We start from the raw sequence: 4,222 nt of genomic DNA, 5'->3' as shown, positions 1-4,222 counted from the left end.
CTGGACTATAATGTGGTAAATGTCAGGTTATCCCCTTTGGTAAGAAAAATAAAAACACAAATTATTACTTAAATGGAGTCGATTACAAAATGCTGTAGTACAGAGGGATCTGGGGATTGTTGTACATGAAACTCAAAAGGTTAGCATGCAGGTACAGCAAATAATCAGGAAGGCAAATGGAATGCTGGCCTTTATTGCAAGGGGGATGGAATATAAAAGTAGGGAAGTCCTGCTACAACTGCACAGGGCATTGGTAAGACCACAGCTGGAGTACTGCACACAGTTTTGGTCTGGACTTGTCTCCATTCCCGTTCCGAGGGGATTGCTACACCAGTTGGGAGGGGCAACATTTGGGGACACTGATTCCCCATCAATTCCCATTCCCCTTCTTTCTGGTGGATAATGGAGGGGCCACTGTGTGTAATGTGCAAGTCAGTAAGCATTGTCAGCAAGCTCTTTCTAATTGGAGATTATATTCAGTGGAAAGTTTGACACTATTGTAGATTTTGTACCAAAGATCAAGGTAGGATTAAAGTAAAAATGCATAATTTTATTGCAAACTAAATTTCTGTTGAGAGTCGCTGAATTAAGGGGAAAGATAACACACAGCATTTCTTAAATGGACACAGCAGCCCCGAGAACACAATCAGCAATATATCCAGAATAGTAAAGTCCAGCCCAGTTATAGGGTTATGAACATCAGCAGAAACAAACCCCAACTGTCAGAAGGAAATGATTTAGTCGGGATGTGATTAACAGCAGCATTAACAGCAGATTCCAACCCCTGCAGTCACTTGTGAACTCGCTGGTGTGTCAGCAGGTTGGATGACCCAGTTAATCCCTTCCCACACATGGGGCAGGTGAACGGCCTCTCCCCAGTGTGAACTCGCTGGTGAGTTACAAGGTCGGATGAACCAGTGAATCCCTTCCCACACATGGGCCAGATGAACGGCCTCTCCCCAGTATGAACTCGCTGGTGTTTCAGCCGGTGGGATGACCCAGTGAATCCCTTCCCACACACGGGGCAGGTGAACGATCTCTCCCCAGTATGACTGTGTTGATGAATTTCCAGGACAGATGGTGATCTGAATTCCTTCCCACAGTCCCCACATTTCCACGGTTTCTCCATGGTGCGGGTATCCTTGTGACTCTCCAGATTGGACGATCAGTTGAAGCCTCGCCCACACACACAACACGTTTACAGTTTCTCCCCGCTGTGAATGGTGCGATGTTTCTTCAGGCTGTGTAACTGGTTGAAGCTCTTTCCACAGGCAGTGCACTGGAACACTCACTCGGGTGTCTGTGTCTCGGTGCTTTTCCAGTCACACTGATATTTACAATCTTTTCCCACAGGCAGGACAGACAAACATTTCTCCTTCCACTTTCAAAGGCCGATGATATTCAGGTCCTGATGAATCGATTGACTTCATCAGATCTTGACACGATGTTTGGTTTGTGTTTCCTGTCTGAAAATCTCCCCTTCTAATACGCTGTAAAAGGAGATAACAAAACTCATCACTGTCAGTACAAGACACAAATTCAGGATAGACACATCTAGGGTCCATGGAACATTCTTTCCTCTCTTGTTCTTCCAAAGTTGTAAATCCCTGTCCCACACATTGTCCCTCCTGCTGTGCTGAAATCCAAATCAACACACAATTCTAAACTGTTTCTCCTCCACTCCCAGTTTTCAACACCAATTCTGGCTGGGTTCAGTTCTATATTCACTGGTTCCCCTCCCCTGAAGGTTTTTTTTCTGTTAAGTTCGTATTTAGTCTGTAAATAAAGGTTAGTTAAATCAGCGGATTGCTGAGTAGTTGCTGGGTGTATTTCTCTAAGGTTTAGAGTTTAGTTCTACTTGATAGTTGCGAGTGTAACTAGAGGGATGACAGGACAGCTCAGTCCCGTGGATTACACATCCTGTGGCATGTGGGAAATCCTGGAAGCTTCACACAGCCGGGACGACCACATGTGCAGGAGGTGTCTCCAGCTGCACCAACTCCAGCTCCGCGTTTTGGAGCTTGAGCGGCGGCTGGAGTCACTGCGGTGCATCCATGAGACTGAGAGCTACGGGGATCTCACGTTTCTAGAGGTGGTCACTCTGCAGCTTAAGAATGTGCAGGCAGAGAGGGATTGGGTGACCCCTGGACAGAAGAGGAGGACCAGGCAGGTAGTGCAGGAGTTCCCCTGAGTCCATCTCGTTCTCCAACTGGTTCTCTGTTCTGAGTACTGGTAAGGGCGATGGTGGCTCTGGGGAGTGCAGCCAGAGTCAAAACCATGGCACCACGGGTGTCTCAGCTGCACGGAGGGGAGAGGGGGGAGGAAAGAAGAATGGAAGAGCTATAGTGGTGGGGGATTCAATAGTCAGGGGAGCAGACAGGCGTTTCTGCGGCCGCAGACGTGACTCTGGGATGGTATGTTGCCTCCCTGGTGCCAGAGTCAAGGATGTCACTGAGCGGCTGCAGGGCATTCTGGGGGGAGAGGGTGAACAGCTGGAGGTTGTGGTCCACATCGGGACCAATGACATGGGTAGAAAGAGGGGTGAGGTCCTGCAGGCAGAGTTTAGGGAGCTAGGAGAGAGATTAAAAAGCAGGACCTCGAAGCTAGTAATCCCCGGATTACTCCCGATGCCACGAGCCAGTGAGTACAGAAATAGGAGGATAGAGCAGATGAATACGTGGCTGGAGAGTTGGTGCAGGCGGGAGGGCTTTAGTTTCCTGAGGCATTGGGACCGCTTCTGGGGGAGGTGGGACCGGTACAAGCCGGACGGGTTGCACCTCGACAGAGCCGGGACCAATATCCTCGCGGGGGCAGGGGTTGCTAGTGCTGTTGGGGAGAGTTTAAACTAGCTTGGCAGGGGGATGGGAACCTGACAATAGATTCAATAGGAATTTAGCTGGAATTAGAAAGCAAAATTAAAGAAAGTGAGTTTGAAGGAGAGAGGAAACAAACAGGAAAAAAGGTTTAAAAAAACAAAATTTAAAGGCACTTTGTCTAAATGCACGTAGCATTTGTAACAAAATAGATGAGTTGACGGCACAAATAGATACAAATGGGTATGATCTGATGGGCATTACAGAGACGTGGTTGCAAGGTGACCAGGTCTGGGAATGAAATATTCAGGGGTATTTGACAATCCAGAAGGACAGACAGAAAGGAAAAGGAGGTGGGGCAGCTCTATTGATAAAGGATGGAATAATGAGAAACAATATTGGCTCAAATGATCAGGATGTTGAACCAGTTTGGGTGGAGATAAGGAATAATAAAGGGAAAAAGTCACTGGTGGGTGTAGTCTATATGCCCCCTAACAGTAGCAACTGTGTTGGTCGGAGCATAAACCAGGAAATAGTGGGGGCTTGTAAAAAGTTAACAGCAATAATCATGGGTGATTTTAACCTCCATATTGATTGGACAAATCAAATTGGTCAGGGTAGCCTTGAGGAGGAGTTCACAGAGTGCATAAGGGATGAGTTCCTTGAGCATTATGTAACGGAACCAACCAGGGGGCAGGCTATCTTAGATCTGGTCCTGTGTAATGAGACAGGATTAATAAACAATCTCCCAGTAAAGGATCCCCTTCGAATGAGTGATCATAGCATGGGTGAATTTCAAATTCCGATGGAGGGGGAGAAAGTTAGATCTCTAACCAGCGTACTAAGCTTAAATGAAGGAGACTATGTAGGTATGAGGGCAGAGTTGGCTCAAGTGGACTGGGAAAATCGATTAAAGTGTAGGACAGTTGATGAACAGTGGTGTACATTTAAGGAGATATTGCACAACTCTCAAGAAAAACATATTCCAGTGAGGAGAAAAGGGTGTAAAAGAAAAGATAGCCATCCGTGGCTTACTAAAGAAATAAAGGACGGTGTCCAATTAAAAACAAGGGCATACAAAGTGGCCAAAACTAGTGGGAGGACAGAAGATTGGGAATCTTTTAAAAGCCAGCAAAGAAAGACTAAAAAAATGATTAAGAAAGGGAAGATAGACTATGAAAGTAAACTAACACAAAATATAAAAACAGATAGCAAGAGTTTCTATAGGTATCTAAATAGGAAAAGAGTGGCGAAAGTAAATGTTGGTCCCTTAGAGGACGAGATCAGGGAATTAGTAATGGGGAACATGGAGATGGCAGAAACACTGAACAGATATTTTCTATCAGTCTTTACGGTAGAGGACACTAACAATATCCCAACAGTGGACAGTCAAGAGGCTACAGGGGGGA

This window comes from Pristiophorus japonicus, unplaced genomic scaffold, assembly GCF_044704955.1.
Source record: "Pristiophorus japonicus isolate sPriJap1 unplaced genomic scaffold, sPriJap1.hap1 HAP1_SCAFFOLD_422, whole genome shotgun sequence".
NCBI lineage: Eukaryota > Metazoa > Chordata > Chondrichthyes > Pristiophoridae > Pristiophorus > Pristiophorus japonicus.
This window is presented reverse-complemented; position numbering follows the sequence as displayed.